Genomic DNA, 13,767 nt, shown 5'->3' with positions numbered 1-13,767 from the left:
GTTTTGTTGTTTGTTTTACAAATTATAATACTAAGATATAACTCACACAAAGTGCATAATTCAGTGTTTCTTAGTATATTCACAATGTAGTGCAACTATTCCCATGATCTATTCCAGAACATTTCTTTACCGCATAAAGAAACTCCATATCTATTAGCAATCACTCTCAATTACCTCCCTTCATCTTGTGGCATTCATTAATCCACTTTCTGTTTCTATAGATTTACATATTCTAGACAGTTCATATAAGTGGAATCATAGCATATATGCCATTTTTTTCTGGGTTTTTTTTTCTTTCTTTTTTCCACTCAGAATAATGTCTTCAAAATTCATCTAAGTTGTAGCATGTAACAGTCTTTATTCCTTTATTATGTGGCTGGATAATACTTGAGTTTTGAGAATTCTTTGTAGAGTTTCTACACACATTCTTTATCAGAGTGATGATTTGCAAATATTTTATTCCACTCCATGGCTTGCCTTTTCTTTCTCTTAACTGTGTCTTGCAAAAATTAGATGGTCTTTATTCTAATAAAGTCCAGTTTATCATTTTTTCCTTTGTGGATCATAATTTTGTTGGATTATCTAAGAATTCTTTGTTTCTAACACAAGACCACAAACACTTTCCTTTATGCTTGCTTTCAAAACTTTTATGATTTTAAGTTTACCTTTGGGTACATGAATCATTTTATATTAATAATTTTATTTAGTGTGATGATGGATTGAAGGTTTTCCTATTTTTTGTTTTGTGTTTTGTTTGTTTGTTTGTTTGTTTGCATATGGATATCCAATTGTTCTAGCCCAATATTTCAAAAAGACTACTCTTTTCCATTGTTATACTTTTGCTCCATTCTTGAAAATCAATTGACTGTATATATGTGACTCTATTTCTAGACTCTTCTTAATGTCTTCCATTGACCTACTTGTCTACTTTGACACTAATACTGCACTGTCTTGACATCCATAAACTAGGTTAGTCCTCCAATTTTTTTTTCCAAAGGAGTTTTGACTATACTATGTACTTTGCATTTCCATCTGAATTTTAGAATTTGATCCTCAGTTTCTAAAGAAAATCTGTTCGAATTTTAACCGACATTGCATTGAATCTATACATCAATTTTTGGATGTTTGACATTTTAACCTCATTGTCTTCTAATCCATGAATATGTACATCTTTTCATTTGCTTAAGTCTTCTTTTATCATGTTATTATTCATTGGGCTTATGTATAATTCTTGCACATTTTAGTTAGACATATCCATAGATAATTTATATTTCTAGATATTATTGTAAATGCTATTTTTAAAATGTAAGTTCTAAATGGTTACTTCTAGTATATAGAAATACAATTTCTTTTTGTATTTGATCTTGAATTCTGGAAACTTGCTAAGCTCATTTGTTGTTTTCAAACAGTAATTCTATCTTACTTAAGGAAGGTCAGCCTTTTTGTTCTAGTCAGGCCACCCATGTTATAGAATAAGTTATTTATATTTTATGTGTTTATTGATACGGTTTTGTTTAAATTTACACTCTTGCTTTTTGTTTTCAATTTATTTCATTTTTTTCCCCTGTTTTCTTTTGGGTCGCTTAACTATTCTTTATGATTTCATCCTCCACTCCCCTCCTTGGCTTGTGCATTAGGAGTTGCTTTGTGTTTTAAAGCACTTCATCTTTAACTTATCACAGTCTGCCTTCAAGTGATAGTATACCACTTCGTGAAGAGTGTAAGATCCTTACAGTACTACAGTTGTCTTTTTCCCTTCCCATTCTTGGCATTATTATTGTCATACATTTTACTTCTACCTGTGTAATAAAATAGACACAGTAAAGTGTTATTTTGTTAATTAAGTACAATTATATTTCAAGACACTAAAATCATTTAAATATTTCTTTTATATCTGTCCATGTAGTTACTATTTTTGGTGCTCTTGATCCTTTTGTGTAGATACTTGTTTGCTATTTCCTTCTTACTGATGGCTATTCTTTAACATTTTTTTATAGTGTGCATTTGCTGGTAATACATTATTTTAGCTTTAATATATCTGAAAAAATATGTAACCTTTATTTTTGCAAAGTATCTTTCTGTGCAAATAATCTAGGTTCACAATTTCCCTATACTTTCAGTGTGTTGCTTTACTGTCTTCTGGTTTGATTATTTCTAACAAAAAATCTCTCAATCTTTGTTTCTCTATACATAGTGTTTTTTCCTCTCTAACTGCTTTATTTCTTTTGTTTGTTTTATTTTATCACTGGCTCTAAGTTATTTGAAGACAATTTGCTGTGATATAATTTTCTTCATGTTTCTTATGCTTGAGGTTTGTTGAACTTCTTGGATTTGTGGGATTAGAGTCTTCATTAAATTTGGAAAATTTGCCTACTTTATATCACCTATTTTTCATCTCGTCCTCCTTTTGGGAAACTTTAATTGCACAAATATTAGGACATTTTAATTGTCTCCCAGCTCATGTAAGCATTGTTCTTTTTTTTTTTTTTGTATTCTTCATATTTAATAGTTTTTGTTGTTATGTCTTCAAATTTATTAATCTTATATCCTACTATATCAAATATGTCCCTAACCCCATCCTGGGTATTTTCACCTCTAATATTTTAGTCTTCATTTCCAGAATTTAAATTGTGGTCATATAAAATCTTCTATGGCTCTACTTCACATTTTCAATCTTTCCTCTAGCTGCTTAAACACGTGAACCATACTTGTAATACATTTTTATGTCCTTGTTGACTCATTCTATTATTTGTGCTATTTCTAGGTCAGTTTCAATAGATTTACTTTTTTCTTCACTAGGCATATTTTTCGGTTCCCTGGTATAGAAAATGTTAATATGCCAGATGTTCGTTGTGAAATTGCCTTGGTGGTTGCTAGATAATTTTGCAATCCTGTGAATATTTTTGAGCTTTCTACTAGGAGGTATTTCAGTTACTCAAAAACAGTTTGATCTTTTGGGACCATGCTTTTAAGCTTCGCTAAGCAAGACCAGAGAATCGTAATATCTAGGGTTAATTCTCCCCACGACTGAGGCCAAACCATTCTGAGGTGCAGGAATTTTGATGTCCCATGAATTAGGAAGTTTCAGCTCTGTCTGATGGGAGCAGGAACTATTTGAGGATCTGGGTGAACTGCGGGTAGTGTTCCTGTTAATTCTTTCAGGTATTTCTTTCTGTAGCTCCCTTCCTGGAGTCCCACCTGTATGTTTTCAACTCAGGGAGTTTAAGTGTGCTCTGTGTAGCTTCCTTCATCCTGTGCCGCAGCATAGCATCTCAACAGGCAGTAAGAAGGGGTGCGGGGGTGGTAGATGTGGGTAAAAGGGATCAAATATATGGTGATGGAAGGAGAATGGACCTGGGTGATTAACACACAATGTGAGATATAGATAATGTATTACAGAATTGTACACCTGAAACCTATGTAACTTTACTAACCATTGTCACCCCTATGAACTTTAATTAAAACAAACAAAAAAAAGGGTTGAGTGTAGGTCTCACCTCATTTTTTCCTAGGAATCAGGGTTCATTGTCGTTTATCACCTGATGTTCATGTCTTGAAAACTTATTATTTTTTTTTCCGTATTTTTAGTTGTTTCCGATGGGTGGTTAATCTGGTCCCTGTTACTCTATATTAGCCAGATGTGAAATTTGGTTTGGTTTTTAAATCCAGAGAAACACATTTGGATTCACTCAGTTTGGATAGTTTGTCCGCCTGGGGTATGAGGTGGTTATTAGAGTGGTGGCAGGGGCATTGGGCAGGGTGGAGGCAGAACAGGAACATAATAGTATGAGTAGTTGTCTCTTCCAGGATGTTTAGTACAATAAATTGATCTGAATGCGGAAATGACTATGTCTTCTAAAATGAGAAATAGATGTGATGACATGAGATATTTAGATTGCTGTACTGTTAGATGGAGCATATTTAAAACAAATGAAAAATAGCTAACCATCTAGCTATATAGATATAGATAGATTTAGACATCAACAAAGTCAGCAGTCTGAAAATATTTCCCAAAGTCACTTCTCAGGATTGTGAAAATCCTTAGCTGGGAGAGTTTGAGAATGTAATCTATTGCCCTGGTCCAGGGCAATTTTTTTTTTTTTTTCTTATTGAATCATTCAGTTTCTGCTGATCATTCTGTATAACTATGACTCAGGATTCTCATCATACACTGAGATTCACTAGGATTATCATCACCTTGCATTAGCATACTTATTAGTAATTCATGGAAATTCCCATGGCACATGTATATTCTATATATGCTCTCAACGTGCTGTTTGCACATTCTGTCCTTAAATTTAAAGAAGTTTATTTTTGTCCAGTATCATAAAACTTCTGACAATTACTTGAAGCCTCAAGAATAACTTCTGTTTATGCATTCATGCAGCAGTATATTGTTTGATAGTTCTTTTCTGCCAGGGTTGCATGGAGTGACGCTAAGTTCCACTCATCAGTCTGTATATCCTCATTATCTAGGTTGAACTCATCAATACTACCTTTTTTCTCACTGATGGCAATCAATTTTATGATGTAATTCTTTCTAGATAGTATGTTTTACCTTTTTCCATTCATTTAATGGTGTCTGGCCCGGCATTAAATCCCTTCAGTAGCTAAGTGAATTATTCCGCATCATAAATATCAGCTTTTATAAGGCTTCAGGTGTCGTGTATCTGATAGGTTCAGAGAGCCTTTACTTAATAATTTGGTGCATTTAAGGCAAATATGACAAAGAAATGTTGTTGTTTTCGTATGGTCCAGTTTGAAAAATCTCCAAATTTTGCCTTTGATCTTGCATATATGCACATTTATGTTTGTGTTTTTTATGACAGAAGTCATTCAAGAAAAAAATATAAGAAAAAACTGATAGTCTTATAATTGTTCAAAATCTTTTTTCTTTTTTTAGACTAATGCATATTTTATGTCAATATGGTAACAAAAGGCAAATCAGTATAACGCTGCTGCCTGAGTAACAAATGTGGTTTGATTTTTTGACATTGGATCATTGAAAATAAAAGACCAAGGACATTAGTAATTTTTCAAATTAAACTTAGTTTATGAAAAATGGATACTGCTATCAAGGTGTGCACTATGTAAGAGAAAAGCACATAGAGACATTATACAGTAAGAACCATTGTATTCATGTCATGTATAAATTAGTATTTATGATTGCAGGATATTAAACCGTGAGAAGAATCAACCAGTGATGAATAAAATAATTCTTTATGCTGAATTAACCTGAGGTACTAAAGTTAATGAGTTATTTTCCACCTACATTTCCCCTTTCTTCTAGGTCTTTCCGGTATGTTGTCTCTTGAGTTGTCAATGTTTTCTACAGATTATTAAATTTAAGGGTTAATGGCATAATTTCAATTTCTAGACTAGCTATCTCTTAATTCTCTGTTTTCTGCTTTGTTGATTTTATAATTGATTACTCTCTCCAATTTTTTTTTATTTTCTTGAGTATATGTGTGTGTGTGTGTGTGTGTGTGTGTGTGTGAATGCCTTTTATACTTTACATGTTATTTTTGCCATACAAAGTTAGGAAATATGTTCAAAGTAAGCAGGGTAGAATCCCAATAATGGTTCACTAATGACATCACAGAAAAATTTGGCACTAGCAATTGGAAGATTTAGGTTTTGATCTTGCTTCTATCTTTCTTGATGCTCCCGGATTCAGTTTCACCAAATCTAAAATTGGGATGATAAAACCTATTCTATCCACCTCAACTAGATTGTTGGGTTGAATGAAGCCATACAAATACATATGAAAGTGCTTTGAAAGCTGTGACCTGACATGAACATAATCGTATAAACAATGCAAACAGTAATTAGTTTACAAGTTTGCTATATGAAAATAGCACATAAATAAATAATTGAATTAAAGTGTATTTATTGAATGGTTGCTTTGTACATTTTTTGAAGTAAATACTATTATTAGCCCATTTTTCAGAAGAGGAAACTGAGGCATGGAGAAGTTAAATAACTTACCTAGGGTTACAGAGCTGTTAATAGTAAAGCTGAGGTTAAACCCAAATTTTCTAGCTCTAGAATTTAAGTTCTTAACCAGTATGCTATTGTTATGGAATAACTGATAAGATTTGGCAACAAAGTCAGGCTCAAAAGTTGATAGTACTAGGTTATAGGCTATGAAGAAGAGAATGGTACATAGTGGTTAGAACATTTGTTAGAACATTTGTTATTCTGTACGTATTGTGTGTGTCTTCATAAAAGACAGGGCCAAAATTAATTTTCTTTGTACCTCTTATTTCCTTCTAAAATCCTGAATCAGGATCCACATAAGGAAAAATACTTTTGTATATTTAAAACATGCAAAATTTACAAGTGGATTATTAAAACAGGAATTCGAAGAACTGAGATGGCAGAAAAGGATGGAGAGACAGCCTTGAAACTGGGAGAAGTTTCCCATAGGCTACAGGGGAAAACGGAAGAGAAGGTTTGAGCAGAGCCCAGGCTCTGCTCACTCAGTGGGGATTGGAACCATGGATGCCTGTCTGGTGGAGGCTGGATCCATGGAGGAGACTCAGCTACGGGGGAAGAACCCACCCAGCCAGAGAAGGAGGGTATACATACTCAGGCTTCCCCTGCCTCCCTCCTGCCCTCTACTTTCGTTCCAAAGTATTTCATTGGCTGAAGCCTGCAGTAAACCCATGGTCATAGGAGCCTGGGAAAGGCAGCCTGCAGGCACCAGCCCTACCACTGATTTAGAGCTCAGAGGAAGGTAAGATGGTCAGAGTGCAAGTCTCAGGACAGCGCGTTTACCTTCTATTTTCTTCATTCTCGTTTTCCTTGATAATCATTTCCACTATGCTGGCTTTATCAGAGAATGAGTTATGGTGACAGCTTTATATTGCTTGATGACACTGCGTCGGTTTTTCTTCTGCTGATGAGTTAGACTTGGCTGCTGAGAACAGTGAAGAACCCTCCCCTCCATCCCCACTCCACCCCGCACCTTCTCTAGAATCCTTTAGTCCCAGGGATGAGTATGATCCTGGCAGCAAAAAATTATTTAGTAAATTTTTAAATTGATGTCAAAGAGTTCCTTTGAAGGGTTGGTAGCCCACCTGTAATGAACATGGTGAACAGCCTGACTCTTTGGGTACATGGGTTAGTTTTGTTTTTCTGGTAACCGCCAATAACTCATCCCAGTTGATAGAATCGTTTTTTCCTCTCAGTATCTAGCTCCATGATGATTTCGGCTTGATTCCAAAATTCTTCAGTAACGTTCTATTGTTAAATAGTGTCATTCCAGGTTATAAATTTAGCCTATTATTTTTTCCCAAATCTCTATCTTGAAAATGTTAAAACTATAGAAAATATAAAGAATAGAAAGGATAAAGAAATATAAAAAATACAGTGACCACCATGTACCTTTAATTTACCTTTAATTATATATACTAATTATATATAAATATACATAATTCCCTTTTTTTGCATGTGTGTCATATATATGTATATATACATATACATATGTATATGCGTGTGTGTAAGTGTGTGTGTGTGTGTGTGTGTGTGTGTGTGTTGGCTGACTATTAAAAAGTAAGTTGTAGACATCATGGTATTGTTTTCCTAAAAAGCAAAATGCATCTCTTAAGAATAAGAATACCACATATCATTATCACCCTAAGAAAATGAATAATAATTACATTTTTTTAAAATTTTATGGAAATTATTTTAAGAGAGATGCAGAAAGTTAAAAATAATTTCTAATATTGTCTAATATTTAGCCCTTATTAAACTCTCTCAGTTGCCCAGTTTTGTGGTTTTTTTTTTGATACATGGCCAGATACTGTATCCAAAAGTCACTTGAGTTAATTATTTTTCTTCCTGGTTTGGTTATCACTTTGATAAAAGTCAGATTCACTTTATTTTATTTAAAGTAAAGTTTAGGATATTTGTTTTTATTTTTTTATTTAATTCTATTTATTGAATATTTAAAACATGGATCAAAGATCAAAACTATATCAATAGATATATCCAGAGAAACCTCACTCCCATCCCTGTTCCTTCCATCTTATTTTTACTAACTCTGTACAGATAATAATTTCTTTAGTTTATGGTTTATGTTTCATACCATATGGTCATGTGCACACAAGCATGTGTGTGTGTGTGTGTATATAATTACCCCCCTTTTTAACATCAAAGGTAGAACTACTATATACTTCTGCATATTGCTTTTTTTGACTTGAAAATACAACCATAATTTTTCATATAGTCCTCTTTCTATAAAAACAGAGCAACAACAATATATGTTTTTCACAGTTCTGGAGGGTAGAATCGTGAAATCAAGGAATCAGCAGGGCCGTGCTCCCTCTGAAAGATCAAGAGGATAATCCTGGGCTCCTTCTGTGCTTCTGGCAGTTTCCAGCCATCCTGGCCATTCCCTGCATTGCTCTGATCACTCCTACTGTTCTCAAGTGACTTTCTTCCTGTTGTGTCTGAACACCATGTTGGATTTGGAGCCCACCTTATTCCATTATGGCCTCATCTTAAATTAACTAATGACATCTGCAAAGTCCCTATTCCCAAATAAGATCTCATTCTGCGGCTCCAGTTGGACGTGACTTTTCAGTGACACTGTCTAGCTCACTAACATTCATGTCCTTGCAATGTGCAAAATACATTCTCTTCATCCCATATCCCAAAATGTCTAATCCATTATAGCATCAACTCTAAGTCTACAATCTCACTTACACATAATCAGCTCAGAAAAGTTCCAAATGTCATCTTTAAAATCATCTAAATCAGGTATGGGCGAGACTCTGGGTATAGCCCATTGCAGTGAACTGAACATGTCACCCCAAACAGCATATGTTGACATGCTGCCCACCAATGTGATGGTATTAGGAGGCTGGGTGTTTGGGAAGTAATTAGATCATGAAAGTGGAGCCTTCATGAATAGGATTAGTGTCCTTATAATAGGGGACCCAGAGAGCTCCCTCATCCCTTCTGCCATGTGAGGATAAAAGGAGAAGTTTGCAGTCTGCAACCTGAGAGAGAGTTTTCACCAGATATCAGATCTGCTGACGCCTTGACCCTGCTCATCTCAGCCTCTGGAACTGTGGGAAATTAATGTCTGTGATATTCTGTTATAGCAGCTTGAACTGACTAAGACATTCATCATGGAGCAAAATGTCTTTCCATGTATGGACCTATGAAACTAGAAAACAAGTTATCTGCTTCCATAGCTCAATGATGGGACAGACTTCGGGTAGACATTCCTATTCTAAAAGGTAGAAAATGGAAGGAATAAAAGGGCTACTGGTCTAAAGCAAATTCACAACCCAGCAGGGCCAATCCCATTAGGTTTCTCTGTCCTCTGGGCTCATAGGATGGGACCCACCCTCTTAGCCTTTGGCTTCAGCCCTACTTTCTCTGACTTCTGCATCCCTGACTCTTCCCTTGGAGTCATCGTTCTTGCATTTTTCCCGTCTCTGTCTCCTCATTCTTGTTTATGCCTATATTGTGCAGATAACTGTAGTTTATTTAACCAGTCTCCTATGGATGGATGTTTGGGCTGCTTCCAATATTTTGCCATTATAAATATTGCCAGATTGAATAACCTAGAGTATAATTTGTTTAATATGTGTGGGTATCTATCTTTAGGGTGATTTCTTATAACTGTGGGCTGAGGGCAAGCATAGATGGACATTTTAGATATTCCCAAATTTCCTCCTATAAAAAGTGATACCATTCTGCAGTCCTCCCAGCAATGTGTGAAAGTCCCTCTTTTCCCATAGCCTTGCTAATGAGTGTATTGTTTAGCTGTAATATTTTTGTCAATGTGATGCGTAAGGAACCAAATTTTATTATAATTTTATCTTTTCATAAGTTTAAAGGCCCATTTTTTCAATTTTTAGATTTGTTTTCTCTTAAGAGCTCTTTATATACTAGAGGTTAGCCTTTTCAGTGATATTTATACTCGTCAGTTTAACATTTCCATCTTAATGTCAACCCCAGTGCTTCTTCATGCCCTGCCCCACTCCACGGGTGTTGGATCAGAGGATCCAGTGGCTTGTGATGAGATGGAGGGCATGTTCTACTCCCTCACACCTCAGCCTTCTCCACTTGTTCCTCCGGAGGCAGGGTGGGAAGCCATGAGAGGAAAACAGACACTGCTTCCTCTGTAATTACTCCTAACAAGATGGCTTCCCTCCTCCACTCTGGTTGTTACTATACAGTGACTGACAGCTCTTTGGTCCTGTGTGACCAGCATCCAAATGCTCCTCATTTGGAGGCACATTGCAGTTTCTTCCAAGGACCCTATGAAGGCTTCTCCTCAATGACCTCCGGAATAGGGTATCAGGGTCTGCCACATGCCTTTTCCAGCTTCCTTCCCTCTCCCTGCTTTACCTGTGCACCCCTACAGGCTCTTGGGATCTTCTTGCCTAGTGGCCAGTCTTCTTGGATTAGTTACTGGCAGGGTGATTTAGGTTCAGCCACTGTTCAATGGCATCATGAAACATTCATTTATTCTTAGCAAACAACGTAATTGGGATGCAGGCTGACTTCTTCCCACTCCTGAGCACTTCTTTCAGCTACAGCCTCTCCCTCCTGTTCCTGCCCCCGAACACCAACAATTGTAGGGACTCTGCTTGTTTAGATACTATGGAACTTTTAAACCAAAGACAGTTGCTATTTTCTGAGTTTCTGATGGGAGGCCAGATGATCTGGCCTCCAATATTGTAGGAATGGGGTATGGGACCCCAAGTCTAAAATTATCTCTTTTCCCATGTCAGGCATTGGGAAGTTTTGGGAAGAAATTGTTGCTATTCCTCAAAGTTTCCCACTTTCATCCTCTCCAAGAGACCAGAGGGACAGGGTGTGGCAGCTGTAACAGTCCTTGTGTATGCCCTGACCAGAGGTGGCTGACCATAATAAGGGGAGGGTCTTTAAACTTAGAATATGTGGTCCATAGTAAGTTTTTGTTTCCCAGCAGTAGACTTTCACAATCAGTTCTAGAAATACAAGAAAAACCTTATTTGACCTTTCACATGATTGTATTACACAGGCATTTGCAAACCAGAAAAGAGATACTTTAAAAATCTTACCACTATTTAAAAATTTAGGGATTTAGGGGATTCCATGATATACTAAGGTTTCATGCAGTTATGCACTAAATTTTTTGGATGTGAAGACTTGATGAAATCAATTACCCAATCAGTTGTTGAGTTGTTTAGATTCTTTATTTGAAATCTACAAATTACAAAATATAAAAATTAGGTTGGAATATAGGCAATACACTATAGTCCTCCTTTTATCTTTCTTCACTAGTGTCCTATTGTTCAAATAACCACTAATTATCAGTACATGTTTCTAATTAATGCTCTTGAAAAACCCATAATTCAATGTTACTGACTACATTCTATTCAACCTTATGTGTATAGATATTGCTTTTATATTACATTTGAAGTTTCTCCTGCCAGAATGAAATAGAGTGGGATTGTATTTTACACTTTAATTTTTTAAGCATTGTTATGAAGTTAAAAATCAGCAATTAAAATTTTACTTGTGATTCTATTTCCGTGAATGAAACATTGACTCCACAACAGCCAGGAGAGAGGAGAGGCCACACATGCCTTAAAATGCTTTTCCTACTTCACACATAATCTTTCATTCATATTTGGGTTGGAGTTCCCCAGCTCTTCCTCAGCCAACTAAAAGCAGCTTGTTTGCCAGCCTGCCGGCTCCCTGTGCCACTGCGGCTAAGGCTGATTGTACTAACACTGTGGCTATGTAAAATGGATCACTAGAAAATATTGGTTTCTTGGTTCTCTCTGCAATCTGTCTCCGTCTTTGATGCCAGGCCACCCAAGTGTTTCCTTAGAGAGCTTTGCCTTTTTCTCTTTGAACTCCCACCCAGGACACTTTCAGTGATTACCCAGGACTGACTTTGATATTGAACCATGACAGAATGAGAAACTGAGTGCTTGATCCACACACAGGTAGGAACTAATGCCCTCTGGAGAGGCAGGTCCTTCAAGTTTGGAGAGCAGGGATGAGGTCTGTTAAAAAACCCACCAAACAGACTGCTCAGTGGCTAGCATGAAGTTCAAAGGAGTCAAAATATTTGCTCATTAAATATTTATCTTCTATTTGAGCCTTTAGGTTTATCTTGGGTTGCCTATTTAAATTTCAAGAATTCAGATTATTTGGAAGCTAAAGGATTTAATAGTTTTGTTTTTTAAAAAATGTTCACAATTTGTGTGTGTGTGTGTGTGTGTGTGTGTGTGTGTGTAGTTAATTCCTTTAAGACAATTCAGCCAGTTCTAACAAAAACCACTATTTTCAGAAAATTACCTTAAGATAAATTTGAGTATCCCTTAACAAAATTATGAGGCTTTGTGGAGCTATTGCCCCTTTTCTCCTACTAGCTTTGAGCTAATTTGCATGATATATGTCTATCTTTTATCTGTCTATCTGTCTATCTTTCTATCATCTATTTATCTGTTTTTCTATGCATCTGTCAAATAGAAACTTAGAAAAATATCAGGTGTATTATTGGTAAAGCTGGATGGGAGAAAGAGCTTGCATTTGCAGCCAAAATGGGCTTCCAATTCCACCTTCCCTGTGAATTGCCCTGATTTACCCAGTCACGGATAGGATGACTAAGCAGCTGTAGGCCACCCTGCAGGGGAAATGTCTGCCCTGAAGGCTTACCACAGACAGAAGAGAACTCAAAGTGGGTAGTACCAACAACATAATATCGAGGAGGGTGAGAGACATGGCAGCTGCAAACAGACATCTACAGCCAACCATCTACCCTCCGCAGAGGAAGGCAGCATCCCATAGAGTTTCACTGTGGTAGAGGGCATGCCATCCACCAGAAATTAAACACACAATCATCATAATTTTGTACCCCTTCCCTATTGTGGAGTTTTTTACTCTAAAGTTCCCCAGTCAAAGGCTATATGTTTCAATCTACCTTGTCTTCAGGTGTGGTCATATGATTATTTTTTACTAATACAATATTCGTGGAAAAGATGTCTGTCAATTCTGGATCATGTTGTGCCTTCCTCACCATCTCTTTCCTTTGCTCATTGGCTAATTGGATGCAGAGGTTCCAAAACTCTAATAAATGGTGAAACCACACATGGAGTCTAGGTCTTTTTTGTTTGTTTGTTTGTTTGATTGTTTTTTAAGCCTTCAAAGAATGTTTATTTCTATGATTATTATCTTATTGTTACTGGGGTTTTTGTTTGTTTGTTTGTTTGTTTGTTTTCTGTTCTTGTTTTGGTTTTTTAATTAAAGTTTATTGGGGTGACAATAGGTCTTTAAACAATGGATGAAAGACAATTGCCTTCCAGCCAGAACTAACATCATTGAACTTTCATGGGAGTGAAATAGATATTTCTGTTGTGCTAAGCCAATGAAAGTTGAATGTGTGTTTGTTACAGCAGCTCACATTACGTTCATTTGCACAGTCACTCCTCTTTTCTAGGATAAGAGGGAGAGAAGGAACTGTATGCTCTTTCCTAATAATTCTAACAAGCTGAAAGTTCTTATTGAAAAGGCAGACGCAAAAATTAGGGGACAGGAAAAACATAGGTTCCCTTATTATAAGTCCCCAAATTCCAAAGGGACTAAGTTACTTTAGCAGTTAAAGTTTATCCTCTTGGAAGACAGGAAGACAAATAAGCAGGTTGCCACATCAATCATCTTGGTAGCCCTCTTGAGAGAGTAGTTTAAGGGAGTTCCAGCAGCTCTCACACTATTCTGAAGACTTCTCAAGAAAAGCAACAGGATAAG

Source organism: Rhinolophus sinicus, linkage group LG01 (genome assembly GCF_036562045.2).
Source record: "Rhinolophus sinicus isolate RSC01 linkage group LG01, ASM3656204v1, whole genome shotgun sequence".
Lineage (NCBI taxonomy): Eukaryota > Metazoa > Chordata > Mammalia > Chiroptera > Rhinolophidae > Rhinolophus > Rhinolophus sinicus.
Note: the sequence above shows the minus strand (reverse complement) of the source record.